We start from the raw sequence: 16,863 nt of genomic DNA, 5'->3' as shown, positions 1-16,863 counted from the left end.
CCTCTGGGCACGTGAAAGGGGGATAATAATACCTAGGGTGCTATGAAGTTTCAACTGATAACAAATGTGCAGCATCCATCACATGGCAATTATTTCTACTACATGTAAATGTACCCTATATCTTATTGACGATTTGTTAATGTTAAACAGTAGTATCTTTAATTCTTACTGCCAAGGAGTTGTCCATAGGAGTTGCATAACAATTGTTATGATTTTGCCCAACGAGATGTTAAGCAGGAATTAATCTTTCCATCAAAAGGTGTTTAAAATATTGCTCCCATTACCACAATACACCGATTCTGGGGGAAAACAAAGCAGGGAGAATGAGCAGAACCAAATACCAAGAGGGAGAGCTTCAGGGCTGGCCAAATGGAGGGAAGGGAAGAAAAGGTCTGTAGAGACTTATTTATTGGGAATTGCAAATTTCTGCTGTTGCAGAGCCCACAGCAATTGACAAACAGTGAGGTGGAAGCAGGAATCCAAGGCTGGAACTGGGACGAGGGGCTCATTAAGGTGTCTACTAAAGTGAGGGCAATTAAAGGGTTCTGGTTGGGATGGAAGAGGTTATCATGACCTTAGTCTTGCTGGCTTAGGATTCTCACAATCATGTGGTCAGAATAATGTTAGAGTCCCATTGGAATGTTTTTATGGTTTGTTGGCTATAATCATGATGAAGTCTTATGTATAAAAAATATACATGTTTCTAATTCCAGCAAGGGGGTTCAGTTATTCTTGATATATCCGGCTAGAGTCTGAATGTTTGTATCTCCTCCCTAAATTCATCTGTTGAAATTCTAACTCCCAAGGATAGTATTTGGAGCTGGGGCCTTTGGCAGGTGATTAGGTCATGAGGGAGGAGCCCTCATGAATAGGATTAATGTCCTTATAAGAGAGGTCTAGAGAGCTCTCTCACCCCTTCCACCATGTGAGGACACAGTAAGAAGTCTGTGACCCAGAAAAGGGCCCTGACCCACCAACTCTACTGGCATCCTGATCTCAGATTTCTAGCCTCCAGACTGTGAAATAAATTTCTGTAGTGTATAAACCACCCAATCTGTGGGACTTTGTTATAGCAGCCTGGATGGACTAAGACAAATCCTTTTCCTATTTTTATATAGTACAAAGTTGAGAAAGTCCTCCAAGATGGGAAAGCTAGGATGGTACCTCCCTTGCAGCTTTTTCCTTAACTGGTCTTGTTTCCATTGGAATGTGTTCTGTGGAATGAGAAGCACCATGCTAGCAACCACAGGCCCCCAAATGCAGGGGACAAAAGTTCTCCCTGCTGGTTAGGGGAGATGGTGTAAGCATAAATTACTAAAATACTAGGAAGGATTTGTCACCATTTCCTTTTCCCAAAGTGTCTCTCTTACCATATTATCCTGGCCAATAGCATTATCATCCTTATCATTTTTCCAGCAGGATTGAGGGAATTCCCACACAACTGGCTCAGCTCCCATTCCCTCATAACCAAGGACACGTCAAGTCTGGTTGTTTTTACCTTCTTCAAATATCTTGCATCTGTTCCTTTTTGTTCCCATTGCCGAGTCTTTAGTTCAGGGAGAAACCACCCTCACATATCTCGGTGACTCCTTCAGCAGCTGACTGGCCTCCATGCCTCCCGTTTTAACCAACTCCAACAACTTATCCAGCATCGCCTTTATAAGAGGTAAGTCACATCATGATTTTCCCCAGTTAACACCCTTCAGTCAGCATGGCTTAAGAGCCCTGGATCATCTGACCTCTGGGCTTGCAAGTTAAGTCTTTGCTGTCTGGGCTGCAGCCTAGACCTGCCATTCATGGAAAGTCTATTTGTCTCTCTGTCTCTCTCTTGCCTCTAAGTCTTCGTACATGTGGTTACATCCTGGATAATTCTAACAAATGCTTTTTGCTCTCATCTTATAAGTGGCTTCTTCTGGAACTGTACTCGACTCCTGCAATATTAGGTTAGGACCCTCCCATACAATCCCTTTGTATTTTTTTATTTAGCCTAATTATTGCCCCTAACTCTCTCTACAACAATTATCCCATTATGCAGGTGCTCTCACTGGCTAGACTGTATGCTCATAGAGTCAAGTGCTGTGGTCATTTCCAATATTTACCATCATCTAACACAGGGCATTGCCAATAATCACGATGGTTGAATGAATGGGTGAATGGAAGCAGAAGCATTGGCAGTGTCCTAAGAGCAATGTGGATGAAATGCTAACTCAGCATAAGGATGACTATTTCCTATTGGGGGTGAGGAGGGGTGGGCATGTTGTGCCTCATGGGTAGGATGGGGGGGCACACCCAGAGGTTTCAGTGAAATAGGAAGGGCGCGTTCAGTGGTCAGTCAGGAATGTGGAGATAGACAAGAGGTCTAGACTTGTGATGTCAGCACTTATTACCCCTGGAGGGTAATAATGCTGCAGAGTAAGTGAAGTATTCATGGCAGAGGGGAAGCGGGTCAACATCTAGTTGCGAAATACCTAAATTCATCAAGTGGGAGGGGAGAGCGTGCAGAAGAGAAGACAAGAACTGATAGTAAAAAGTAAGAGACATGTGCGTGTCGTTGAAGCCAAGGGAAGAGGAGTGGTCAAGAATTCAAAACATACTATCAGTACAGTGATCAGAAAACAGAGGGAGAAATACTGGAGGGGTAAAAGAGAGCGGGGGGAGTGGTGGGGATAAAAATACGGATTCATTTTGAGATGGAGGGAAGGCTAGCACTATCTTAATATAGCACACCTTTTCTTTCTGTAAAGTAGGAAGTAAAATTATTTGACAAAGTTCAGGTTTGAGGGGAGTGTACAAGGCTCTGAGAAGTTACCAGAAGTGTTGATGGGGAGGCCATGGAGCTGAGTGTCCTGTTGATGACCAGCAGTAGATCCCATGGAGGCGGACTGCATCAGCTACGGCAGAGCCATTTGCATGGCTCGCCAGCAGGTCACTGGTCCTGGTGGTTGAGGGGACAATCCAGGGGCTGGTCAGCCTGAGCTAGGGCAGGTCCAGGAGGCCAGGCCCATAGCCCAAAGGGGTTTGCTCAAGAGCCACAACTTTATATAACAATGTACCCATGTGCTAGTGGGTGAGGACAAAAGAGTTCTAGGAAAAAGTATTACTTAATGTTTAAATCAAAATAATGAGGTATTCTTCTATTTTCAACATTTTTTATTAATGTGGGCTGGTTCATTTCCACAACTGTTTGCCTTCTTAGAGAAAGCATCATTCCTGTTGTAATTCTTCCTGTTACTGGTTTGTATTCATCTGCCTCGCTGTGCTATCAATATGTGTTGATAATGTGCATTTTATAAGTCTTTCAGCAATGTATGTTGGTTCTTCTGGTCTCCAAGGTATTATACTTAAATGTGATATGTTAACTATGCAACTCAATTTTATTCCTATGGAAAACACGTTCGATACACATTTCCTTGCAATTTAATGTTCTCAAAGCATATTTGTGACCCAGCGTGCTTCTTTATGTTGACATATTGTTCATCGAGTTTCATTAGTCAGATGATATGTCACATCACATATGGAACATGAGGAAAAGTGACATTAATGACAATCTGGTGACATTCAGTACTCTGCAACACATCAGGTTAAAAATAAAGCAGGAAAAAAAGGTCTTTCTTATTTTCAGTAAGGTCTTCCTTTTTTCTTTTCTTTCTTTTTTTTTTTTTACTCTTGAAAGAGCTGCTATGTGTTTGGATCAGGCAGTGATGATTATTGGGGAGGTTTTGTGGGTAACTAGTGATGTAGATATCAAGACCCCTGCATTTGTAGGGGAAGAGAAGGGGGATTTCTGCTGACGTGTTCACTGCTTCTCAGACCTCGAGGTGTCCAAACCACTCGAGGATGACACTTAATCCTGTGTGTGTCAGCTTGTCTGGCACTCGGCTTAACAGAGGGCTGGTGCCATGAGAGGTAGGGCCACCCCAGACCAGAGCAAGGTTGTTCCACTGAGCACAAGCAAGGAAGACAAGCGTGAGTTCACAAAGAAATCCCCGGCACACGGAGTATGGGCTTTCTTTAATGTGAGGGCTCCAGTCTCTGGGATCAAGTGAAGCAAACCAACAAAGCATGGAGACTTCAGCTGCGGGCTACCCAGTCACAGAGTCAGAGTGCGGGGAAGTAAAGGACTTCTGGAACATCTTCCTGGAGAGGACATTCAGTTCAGTACAGAGACCCCAGACTCTGGGGACCCCGTGGGAAAGAGCTGCCCCTGAATGAATGAATGAATGAATGCACTATCATCCAGAGGATTTCTGTGTAAAAAAAGGTGACATCTGGCTAACTGGAGATTGGAAAGTGAGTGAAAAGAATAGAACATTATATTCTGAAGGTAAGTCAACCCCTTAATTTTCAGGTTGTGTTTAAGAAAATGCAGAAGTAAATTGAGCTCTTCATTTAAAATGTAGGTATACTGTAATTTTCTACTTTTTAAATCCATGTACCTCATTCTGATACTGTATTTATATTCATCACAATGTGGTTTGGACAGCCTTTAAACAACTGGTGGTTTGGATTTCTGAATGCCGCTTTGAAGAAGCAGGTTCTTGGTTGTGTTTACTGCTCCTGACTACTGCCAAGGAAACGCTAACATGCTCCCCACACCCCTCTGCTCCTTCTTGGGGGCTGCGTCGTCTCCATCGTTTCCTCCACCTTCTCATAGGAGACGGCGATAAACGAATACTTGGATTTTTCTTCATTGGCCATGGATACCGACAGATAGGTCCACTTTATACATTCGGTTGTAGCTGCCAACCTCTGTTTTCCCCTTTTCTTAGAGATTAGAGACTTGAGATGAAGAGGGACAGGAATCAAATCATAACCTGGAGGTCCCTGCGCCTTCGTGAAATTGGTGCATGTGTCAAGGCCCTGTGGTTTGTCACTAATGCTTTGGTTCCATTTTGAATCTCTATAGTCACGTGCAAGTCATCTGGGGGGAGTTAGTTCAAAATCATGCTTGTCTCTTTACATTTTGTTTGTTTGTTTAACATCTGCTTCCTGTTGACAGCCTCTTTGATGGCTACAGACACCACAAGAACAATAACAACGGTTTTTAGGGGGAAAACTTAGGCCACAACAATATGTAATTTAATTGATTATAAGCAGAGAAATTATAGACTCAAAACAAATATTAAGCTATAAAAAATAATATTGTGTACTTCTGTGGTTTGTGCTATTCCATAGCTGAGTTCGAGCGTTGCATTATCAGAACCTCTGAGTCGTCCTCCCCCGGCTGTGCTTGTTTTCTAGGGTCGCCGTAACAAATTACCACAACCTGGGGGGTAAAACGCTGGACAGAGTTCAGGAGGCCGGAAGTCTGCATCAGTGTTATGAGGGCCATGCTCCTGCAGGAGAGAATCCTTGCTTTGTCTTCCGGACGCTTGCCGGTAATCCTTGGCATGCAGGAGCTTGTAGCTGCCTCCCGTCCAAACCTCCTTTCCTTGTCATGTGGCGTTCGTTCCCCGTGTGTCTCTGTCTTCCTGTAGGGACACCAGTCACACTGCAATCAGGGTCCACCCCACTCCAGTGGGACCTCATCTTAACGAACTACCTCTGCAATGACTCTATTTCCAAGTAAGGTCACATTCTGAGGCTTGGGGGTCAGGATAGGGGGACACGATTCAGTCCACGGCACTGAGTGCTCTACTCGTCCATCCCCATGAGCAACAGACCTAGGAGAGAGCAGGTTCCACTTACCCTATGACATGCAAGCTCTCACTGAGCCTGGCAGGTATCCACATCTGCCACAGTTCTTGATGGACCCTAGGGTCCACTAGTGTCAAGATATTTTGATTTCCAAAATAACTGAAATCACTGAGTTCAGAAGAGTTTATGGAAAACTAATAAGTGCATAGTGGATAGACTTGTTTATAAGTTTACAAAACAGTTAGACTAGACATGCAGGTAAAGACTCACTTATCCTCAAACCTGGGGGCAAGTCCTATTCATTCCCTGTCCTTTTCTCCTTCGCCACGGGCAGGTGTTGTGTCTCCCCAGCTGGAGGCTGTCCAGGTCTCCCGCTTCCTGTCCTCTCCTACACTGACTGCGCAGCCTCCCCCCACTCCTGCTTGCTTCTTGGTGCTGGCTAGGAGGGGGGGACCTAGAAACTGGTTGCGAACAATGTTCCCACCCTAACTACCTCTTCTTTCTGCCATCCTGGCTCTTCCCTTTCATCCAGCTATACCTTTCTACTTTGGGCAATGTCAAAACCATGCTGACTGCAGAACAGGGGACATGTGCTGACCTTCCCCTCACCAGGACCACAGGTTCTGTTCACTTAGAGCTAGTGTTCAGTGTTCCTTCCAAGAAAACTAAATAAAACACAAGGCAAAGCATAAAACAAAACAACCAGATAAATTTATTTATTTATTTTTAAGATTTTTATTTATTTATTTGACAGAGAGAGACACAGTGAGAGAGGGAACACAAGCAGGAGGAGTGGGAGAGGGAGAAGCAGGCTTCCTGCCGAGCAGGGAGCATAACATGGGGCTCGATCCCAGGACCCTGGGACCACGACCTGAGCCGAAGGCAGACGCTCAACGACTGAGCCACCCAAACGCCCCATATTTTTTTTTTTTTAAGATTTATTTACTTATTTGAGAAAGAATCTTCAAGCAAACTCCCTGCTGAATGTGGCGACCTAGATGGGGCTTGATCCCAGGGCCCCAAGATCGTGACCTAAAGTGAAATCAAGAGCCAGCCACTTAACCGACTGAGCCACCTAGACACCCCAACAACCAGAGAAATTTAAAATGCGACTATTTCTCTTCTTTATGCACAGATCTATAGGATAGCGTGGAAGGGGTTTATAGTTGTTGTGACTGGGGTTAGGTCTTTTAAGGACTTCTTGTCCTCGGTGAGTGAGCTCTATCTGCTATGTCGAGCACTCCAGTTGAGGTGCACTGGGACAGATATGAACTTGGAACCATGGGTCATGGGCTTTCACTTGCCCAAGTTAGGGCCAAAGGAACAGAGCAGGTGGCTGACACTCACTGCAAAGGTGAGTTGGGACTGGCCAAGGGGATGTCTATAACCCCAGTCAGAGTGTAGCCAATGTGGTCAGAATGAGGTCAGAGGTTCCAGGAAGTGAGAACTCAGTAAGGAGAATCCAGGGCTGGTGGACCTCAGAAAAGGTCAGGGTCATTGGTAGTTCTTCCTCACTGGGCTGTTTTGCTTCTAGGGTTCACCAGCACCCAGTGAAGCCCCTGCTGTTCCTAATGAGGAGCAATGGGACGTCTGGGCAGTATTGGGATGGGAGAAGTTACATCTTGGGGTACAGTATAGGATTTTAGTATTATACACCCAAAACGTTCTAGTGTCAAAAAAAAAAAAAAAAGACTTTTAAAGGTGGTTCACAGTTCACTGGGAGTGCCAGAGCCACCTCCAGGAACAGTGCCCGAGCTCATTGCAGGGACTTGTAGCAGCCACGGTCCCTGTCCCTTGGCTTCAAAGATCTCAGGAGCGAAGTGTAGACACACCTTAAAACATTGCCTCCATACCTGTCAGTTGGTGGGTTCCTGTGCTTGTTGTGGCCTCTACCTAGCTCCCTTTCCTTTCTGCTGGGGACACCCATGTCACCGACAAACACACATGCCAGCCTATGAGGTTTTGGGCTTCTTCCTTGTGAAGGTGGGATGGTGTTGTAGCTAAAATTAAGTGAGAGTGGACAAAGATGTTGGGTCCCAAAGATGAGAATCATCCTCTGCAGGGGCCCCTCCCCACCACCCCTACTGGATGCATGACTGTTTAAAATTGCTGCTATCCATTTCAGGTTGGTCTGGGAACAGAGGCCTCATTCATGGGCACTTTTAAAAGCAGAGATAGAGAGAAAGAGGTGTGGATAACTTTGGCACCTCATAACTACTGCCATAGGATAGTACAGGTAATCCCTGATTTATAGAGTCTCAGTGCCAGAGTGAATTTGTGATTGAATTATTTAAGATCTAAATTTATTTTCTTATAGAAACAAAAATATACAAGGCACACGTTTCCTTAGCCAGCCCAGATATATTCATCTAAGCCACAAACTGACAAGACAGAGTTATTAATACTAATCAAATCATAAGATCTATATTTATATTATAAACACGTATAATGTAGTTATGCTGTAGTTATATTATTTTATTCTCTGTTTATATTCTGGGCCAATCCCAATCAGCTGCTCAGATTTCTAGGGAAGACTTGTTGCTCAGTGTGAGTGAGATGAAGAGACTCTGGTGCACACCCACCTCCTCTCCCTGACCTGCTGATGTTGCTGCTCCTCTGGGCTGAGTTCCCCCTGATCTCCATATGACACAGCTGCCTGCTAAGAGTAGGGCAGAAGTGCCATAGTCCTTATGAGACAAGCCTGACGATGTGGGCTGGAAGCTCAGAGCAGGCTTCCTAGACAAAGTGCTGCCTGCAGAGAGCTCAGGCGGGTGAAAGGGCCATGCCAAGAAGTCGGTGTGCAAGGGGAAGCACAGCAAGTCCTCTCTGTGATGGAACCGCCCTGCCTTGTTTGTTGCTACCTTCAAGACCTGGCACAGGGCCTGGCATCTAGTAAGCACTCAGTGTGTGGTTTTTGAATGAATGAACAGATTTTTTTTTTCCCCTTTTGGTATAGTCTTACTTTGGATATTTTGGGATCATTATGAAATCAACTGTAACCATATATCTACCAGCCATTTTCTCTATAAGTGACATCTTAGACATTTTGGTGTGGGTGAGGTCTTCCTCAGGAAGCAGAGTGAGGGACAACTGAAAGTATAAGCTGGAAGTCTGGGTCTACTGGATGTTACTCACACTTGAAATATAAAACCAGTGAAGGGAAATGCAGGGAAAACTAATGTAAGAATTTTCATGGAAGCAAGCAGGGACACCATAGTGCCCAGAGGTGGTAAGTGCAAGTTACAGCCTTGGGATTCACTGCGGCAACAGGAACTATAGGCCACCCACTAACCCTCTCTTAATATGTCCCCTGAAATGGTGACCAACCATCCTTGTGGGGATGTCATGCAGGATAAAGTGAGATTACTTCAAGTGGATTCGAAAGAAGCAAGGGGTGGACTGTAATTGATATTGCCAGTGCTTCTCGTGGATTCCTGAGTGCCTTCCCTATGGGCTCTTTTCCAGCAGGGGATGTTGTGCCTTCAATGACCACTATCTACAATACTTCTTTGGACGACTGTCCTTAGTCTGCTGGGACCATTTTGACTGCATGTGCAGATAGCTGGAAGTACCTGGGAGTTTATGTTCCCTTGATGCAGAACTTAACCAATGACCGCGATGTACAAGAGTATGAAAATCCATTCCCTTTGCCTTAGATCAAGACAACCATTAGGTGTAATTTACACTTCATGATCATCCTAGGGATCAGGCTGATGCTACTGGCTGCAAGATTTTGCCTGAAATCATACCCTTGCCTGGCCTTTCCCTATCCTACTCTGCTTTGTTCACTCTCATCAGCTTCCCTGGGACCACTTCCTTCACAAGCAGATCATTGCTTATGTGGTCTTATCTCAAGTTCTGCTCTGGCAGGCCTGATCTTAGCCAGAATGTAAGATCCCAGGAGGTTGAGATAGTTTCTTATAATGCTTGGTTTTCTAGTCATTGCATGCAGCACACACATAGACAGAGTAGACCACATTAGAGTCTCAACAAAATTATTGAATCACTTTAATAAACTGTAAGTGATTATATACCTATATATAATTTACAGAAAGTGAAATATTTGCTTATTAAAATTGAAATATAATTTGCCCCCTTTTTTTGCAAAATTATGGGAAGCTCTTCTTTTTTTGAAATCTTCATTTTATTTTGACATTTCCAGCATGATTCAGATACTACTCATTATGAAGGGTCCATCACATTCTTGTTAAGGTGAAGAATGACACATAAAGAATACCTTATGGCAATAAAATTTATTTTTAAAGTAAAGTTTGATTTTCAAAGATCTCCCAGCATACAAATGAATTTCCCTTTCCTCTTGGCTATCATAATATTCACAAGAAATTACAATAAGATGAATCATTCACATCAGTCAGAAATTCATGATTTTAAGATCTCATACAATGCCTCTGATAAGATAATGTATAAGGAACGAACATAATTGAAGTAGCAGACAAGATTCTCTTTGATAAAGATGACAAACCCTCACATCGCAAATATGGAACCCATCATTCACCGTGCCATTTCTCATCCCAAACATACTTAAAAGGTATGTTCCTGACTTACTTTTGTTTCAATGGTACATCTGGGTGATGAAACAGAAGCTGACCTTCTGAAAACACGGTGGTTTTAGAAAGCAATATGGAACAGAAATGGTTTTGGAAAGGCAGGTGCACTACTAAGTATAAGGAATGCCAAACATGGGCCATGTGGAGAAGTAGGTAAATGTTGAGAGATGTTCATTGGCAGAATTTTTATGAATGCTGTCATAGAGTTCGCTGGCCTCCTGGGGTCTGTGCACATAGGAGTTTGTCACTTCCTGGCCCCTCTGTGACCGGGTATCATCACATGATTAGTTCTGGTCAATGCAGTGTGAAGAGAATGCTCCCTTGAACTTGATTGGAGCACTTGCTCACCTGTGTGGACCCCCAGAGCTCTCTCCCCTTCTACTGTGGTGGTGGGTGTTTGAGATTGTGTCAGCCTGGTGTGGAAAGGGGGAAATAAAATGAGTACGGCCCCACCTTGCACCTATGAAAAACATATCATGTGAGTAAGAAATAAAACTATACCGTCAAGCTATTGAGACAATGAGATTATGTCTACAGAATACCAGCCCATCCTGCCTGATAGGAAAGGGGATGTTTACCTTCTATTTTCCTTCTGACCACCCTTTCTTCCACAGCTCCTTAGCCCTCTACAGCTTCTCCAATCAGTCTTCTGGGCTCCCACAGGTCCTGTCTCTTTTTTACCCAACCAAAGCACATTGAGAAATTAATTCACACCAAGGCACGGTGAGACTTAATTTGAGGCTTTTTTTTTTTTTTTAAGCAGGGAAAAAAACTTAAGGTACATAAGTAAATAATGGATAGTGAAGATTCAAGACTGAAAAAACGTGGCGAAAAATTCTGGTGTTGTTGTGAAAGTCTCTGTACAATCCTTAGGATACTGTTTCTACCATAAGCCCCAGGACAGCATTGGGATTAAAAGCATGGGCTCTGGATTAGACAGAACTAGTCTCAAATCTTCTATCAGTGTTTTGACCTTAGCAAAACTATATACATTATCTAGTTCTCAGTTTCCTCACCTATAAAATAGGGTGACTACATGGAACTATGGTTGTTGGTAAGATTTCATGGAATTAGTGGCTAAACACTTTGTTGAGTATCTAATAGTAAACTATGAATAAATCTTTTTTATTATTACTCTCACTATTATTCTCCACATAACTAGCTTTCTGCTCCTTTGTCTGGTTAGAAACTTACAGGGTGTTGTTGTTAATATTTTTATTAAATATTTTAGGAATGTCCCTTCTTCCCCAGTGGTAATACTGAGTTCCCTTATCCTCATTCTTCTCCTGTTCTGAAGAGGAGAATCAATCCTATGCTTTTTAATCTGTAGTCTATATGCCTTATATTTGCATTATTATTTTTTTTCTTCCAAAGAGGACTGAAAACATTGCCCCTGTGTCCCCTGGTCATCCTCAGCACTCAAGCTGATGACATAGTTTCTCTGGTCACAAGATGGCTCACTGTGGTGTTACTCAGTTTTATGCCATCCACTAGCCAGAAAATGAATCCACACAAGAATCTGAGAAGGAAGACAGTTTCCATTCCATTCTAAATGTATCTATACTTTACATCTGCTCTACTTGACCCTGGATGTGTGCCCACAGCATGGAAGAGTAAGCGGAATCAGGCTTGATTTTCATGGAGATTCAAAGTGATTCTAACATTAGGGTTAAGCTTTTAAACATGGGGGGATATTATGGAGGGTTTCAAATTATCAAAACTCAGATTGTGAGTCAGAAAAATCAAGATTTACTCTCTCTTACTGGCTTTGTAAACTTGAGTAATTCAATTCTGTGAGTTTGAATTTCTTTACATTTTTACATGGAATAATATTTGTCTTACAAATATTCTAGGTTTTCTTGGGTATCAAATGGTATAATATTTTGGAGTACCATGCAAATTAGGCAGTTATAATAACACTTTTATTTCTAGGGGAGCTCACATTGTATGAGCAGCAAGAGGATGTTGGGTTGGGTGTGGTTAGAATCATGTGAATTCTAAGCCCCATTCTGGTTGTTTCAAGTCAGAACATTAATCACTGTTTCTAAAATTTTTAAATTTAATTTAATCATTTTCTATTAAAACAACTCATTGTCACAGGCTCACAATTTCCATGGACAATTTTTTTTTCCCCCAGTGGTTCCTGCTTTCAGTTATAAGAGTTGCTCTTAACCAGTGAACTGAAAACCCATATAATGTTGGAAAGCCTCACAAGGGAAGAAATGGGACCACTGTACATATTTGAGGAGTATTTTCAAATTAAAATATCACTGAAACTTATTTTAAAAAGCAACAGATGAGTTTATTGTCCTCTTTACTGAGGACTGCCACACTCTAAAGTGACTTTCCTTTTACAAGAAAGGTTTTTTAGTTTCTGTGTGTGTGTCTAGAATGTTGGCCAAACCACAATTGAAATCCATGAGAGACTATTTTTTTATTATGACCTAATTCAACACAGATTTAACTAATCTAAAGCCTTTTTTTTTTTTTTTGGTTTGTTTTTCAGAACAATCCTAATAAATCTGCACCCAAGCCAAACACTTCTGTGTTTTTAGTCGAACAGTGGTGAAATATTCTCTCCAAATTGGCAGGGGCCTGTGATGACAGCATAAGACCCTGGCTAAGGGGACATTAGCAATGGTCGTGGGAGCTTGTCTTTCATATGACTAAAGATGAAAGCAGAGGATTTCTCAGCTGGAGCTTCTTGTTGAAGACCAAACAGAGACCAAGGGGCATCACTGCAGCAATGTATGATTGATGATGAAGAAAAAATCAGGAAACAACAGCTTAATGCCCATCAAGGGGAGGCTGGGCAATCATCCCATGATATCCATGGACGCAGTAGATGGGCCATGCGTCCCCACCCACCCCAGAGTTCCCATGCTTGGTTGAAGGGAGCATCACAAAGGCCAAATGGATTCTTAGCATATTTTACAGTATTTTTGAAACAAGTTTCCTTTTTCATTCCCAATCAATCCGAGCTCTTTGTATATATTTTTCCTTCTTCCCAGAATCTTTCTGGAAGGGCTGCTGGGGGAGAGTTCACAGGTCAGTTCTTTTCCTGATTTTCTTTCCATTCTCATGTATTTGGAGCATCCTTCAAACTTCCAGTTTGAATGGAAATAGAGCTGGGCAGTCTGGGATGTTTGTATTGCCCACAAGAATGCCCAGCGCAGCGTTTGCTGTGTCAGACCTGGTACATCACAGTGGTCTCAAACCTACAGAAGGAAACTGGCTAAAGCTAGCCTCCTCCAAGTGCAGTGTGGTGGGTGAACGTCAAAAGTTCATTTGCCCAAATCCACATCCTAAAAGAGTTTGCACCCTTGAAAACACAACCCACCCCATCAAAAACAGAAAATGCTAAAGAAACATAAGATGCAAAGTCATCAAAATAATGTTCATATTATTTTCACCAAGAAAATAGCATCTTTATTTGCTGGTCAGTTTAATCATTTAAGGTTGAAGGCATGGAGTTAGGAAAATAAACTTGAACCTTGGCATGGCCGTGGTTCTGCCAGTCTTGTGGTCAAGGTGAGCCCCATTTTTCATGGCTCTGGGTGGACACGACCCCGTTCCTCTCCAGCCCTCTGACTCAGAGTCCCTATTTGCCTCAGTTCATTGTCTTTTCATCTGACCCAAAAACACCTTTTAAAGCATTGTTACAAAAAGTAGGCATTGAGGTTTTTATTTCTGTTTGTTTACCACAGTATTTGTCCTCTTCATATTCCCACCAAAATTAAAAGAATAATTTCTTATTCTGGGACTTTTGCAGGGACCAAGGCTGGCCATGCTGGAAGACAATCGCGCGTTTGTGAAAAACATGAAGTGAGTGGAGATCATGGCTGAGGAAAGCAGGGACGACCCTGAGGGTAGCAGCAGGGGAAAAGGGGACATTTTTTTTCAGATTTACATGGGGCCAAAACCCATGTGGCCAGGAGCCATGCCTCTTCGGAGCAGTGCCTAGCACATGCTAAGGCTTATGGGCACGGATGCTCAATTTGCTTTGGGAGGCTGGCCCAGCCCCGGCATTTCTGCTCTGAAAGCAGCTCCTGGATGGCTTGGCATGGGCAACACAAGGGACTAGAGCATCCCAGGGGAGCATCCTGGACGGGGTGTAGGTGGGGAGACCTCGGGATGGCCAGGCGGAGCATCCTGCCTGCCATCCTCAGAGTTCTGTATACTCTGACATTTTGACAGTGATTGCATACTTTTCACACATTCTGGTTTTTTTCTGATCAAAAACGCATGCATATCCATCTAAAATTCATGATATATTTGAAAAAAACTGAAAATTAGAGAACAATTGAAAAGTCATTATGAGTCTCACTTAGAGACAGTGAGGGTTAGCGTTTGGGTGTATTTCCTCCTAGTCCATCATTCCATACATAATGTATAAGTCTATCTATCTATCTATCTATCTATCTATCTATCTATCTATCATCTATCTATCATCTATCATCTATCTCTTCATAAGTGAGATCACACTACTGAAATCCATCTTCACATAAGATAATAACAAGAACATTTTTCCTTTATTAAAAATAGCTACCATTGGCAGCCATATGATATTCCATTATATGATTTTAGTTAACCTGTTTTCTATGATACCTTTTTTGGCTCTTATTGCAGGTGTGTGGATGTCCCGCCAAGAGCCTAAGGAGCCAGCCACACTTCACTTCCACAAAGGACTGAGTATTTCACTCCCACAAAGGACTGAGTACTTCACTCAGCGTCCAGACTGCAGTTCTTTTTTTTTTTTTTTTAAAGATTTTATTTATTTATTTGAGAGCGAGAATGAGAGAAAGAGAGAGCATGAGAGGGGGAGGGTCAGAGGGAGAAGCAGACTCCCTGCCGAGCAGGGAGCCCGATGCGGGACTCGATCCTGCGACTCCAGGATCATGACCTGAGCCGAAGGCAGTCGCCCAACCGACTGAGCCACGCAGGCGCCCAATGAAACTTTATTTATTTATTATTTTTTTATAAAGATTTTATTTATTATTTGACAGAGAGAGAATGAGAGAGAGAAAGCACATGAGAGGGGGGAGGGTCAGAGGGAGAAGCAGGCTCCCCGCCGAGCAGGGAGCCCGATGCGGGACTCTATCCCGGGACTCCAGGATCACGACCTGAGCCGAAGGCAGTCGCTTAACCAACTGAGCCACCCAGGCGCCCCAACTGAGCCACCCAGGCGCCCCCAGACTGCAGTTCTTAAAGAGGAGGATGGTCTGTCACAGGTGGCATCTTTCACTTGGGTTTCCCTCTTTACCTGCCATGGACCCGTGCTCAGGTTGTGGGACAAAGGGGACTGTGGTAGAGCCTTAACAGAAAGGCTTTCACATGTGGCTCTGTAAGACCTGGATAATAAAGTATAATCCAAAATGGTAAAGATGATCCTATTTCCTACTTCTCCTTAGCACTCCTCCCAGCCATGACCCCATGACACAATAGTACCTAAGAGGTCATTCTCTTGCCCACAACAATGCCCAGCGCAGTGTTTGCTGTGTCAGACCTGGTACATCACAGCAGTCTCACACCTACAGAATGAAACTGGCTAAAGCTAGCCTCCTCCAAGTGCAGTGTGGTGGGTGAACGTCAAAGGGCAGTGGCGGACACAGGAGCACAGAGTGGGCATAGCCGTCTCAACCAGCAGCCACCCCCAGCTGAAGCAGGACACCTGGTCAGAGGACAGGAATGCTGGCAGGAATCTCAGTAGCCAAGAGAGTAGAGTTGAGACAACTCTTGATACCTGGAAAATGTCTTACGGAGGTTCCAGAGAAAAGGGACAGATATAGATACATACAGATAATTGAGTAGATGAGTTCAGAAAGCAAATGAGAGATGCCACTTAGGACTCCCCAAAATAATGGGGATAGATTTTGCTCATCACTAGAATTCTGCATTAGCATGAGGACTTGGATCAAAGATGTATGAATTAAATAAATAGCTCTGAAATGAACATCTTTGCGTAGACATTTGATACTTTCAGGTGCATTCTTAGGAGTGAAATTATTGGGCCCAAATCATGTATTTATTTAAGGCTCTCGCTTCATCTTATTGTTTTCCAGAAAAATACCCATTTACAGTTTTCCAAAATTTTGAGAGATTTTCATTTTGTTACACCCTCGCTAGCCCTGGGAGCAGGACTGGGAGAAACAGACAAAAGGGAGATTCTAAACATGATGTTAGCAGGAAGCAGAAAGAGGAGAGCAAGCATGAGCTGAAGTCCTGGGAAGGGGGTGGAGACCAGCACCAGGACCCACTGACCCAGGGGACAAGGTTGGCGGTGGCTCACTGGTGTGGTGTGGGCTCACCGTGGTGGGCAAGGGGGCCTGAGTGGAAAGGATGTGAAAAGCTAACCTGTCATAGAAAGTATGTACCCCTACCCTTATTTGCACTGGAGTATAATTTCTTAATTATTCAGAAAATGTCTAAAATCAGATACAATTGAAATACTTTGTGTACACAGTAAATTTGCAGAATGAGCATCCGCTTTGGACATACCTGATTATGTTTTGTTTCCTATGGCCGCCATAACCGATCACCACAAACTCAGTGCCTTAAAACAGCAGAAGTTTGTTCCCTCTCAGCTCTGGAGGTTAAAAGTCCAAAGTCAGCAGTGTTGGTAGGCTCAGGTGGAAAATCCTTCCCTGGCTCATGAGAC

At 43.4% G+C, this 16,863-nt stretch overlaps 1 long non-coding RNA gene across 1 annotated transcript; it reads left to right on the top strand.

Annotated features, from left to right (window-relative positions):
* The first annotated feature begins 1,466 nt into the window (after positions 1–1,466).
* Positions 1,467–14,908, top strand: LOC145716675 (uncharacterized). Its single transcript, XR_014139472.1, has 3 exons — positions 1,467–1,666; positions 13,978–14,030; positions 14,835–14,908. It is a non-coding gene; the product is annotated as an uncharacterized LOC145716675 (long non-coding RNA).
* Positions 14,909–16,863: the final 1,955 nt, after the last annotated feature.

The sequence above is a fragment of the Leptonychotes weddellii genome, chromosome 13 (genome assembly GCF_054177405.1).
Source record: "Leptonychotes weddellii isolate Sample4059 chromosome 13, ASM5417740v2, whole genome shotgun sequence".
NCBI classification, from domain to species: domain Eukaryota; kingdom Metazoa; phylum Chordata; class Mammalia; order Carnivora; family Phocidae; genus Leptonychotes; species Leptonychotes weddellii.
The sequence above is the reverse complement of the archived record's forward strand: the minus strand, read 5'-3'. Positions and strand labels throughout refer to the sequence as shown.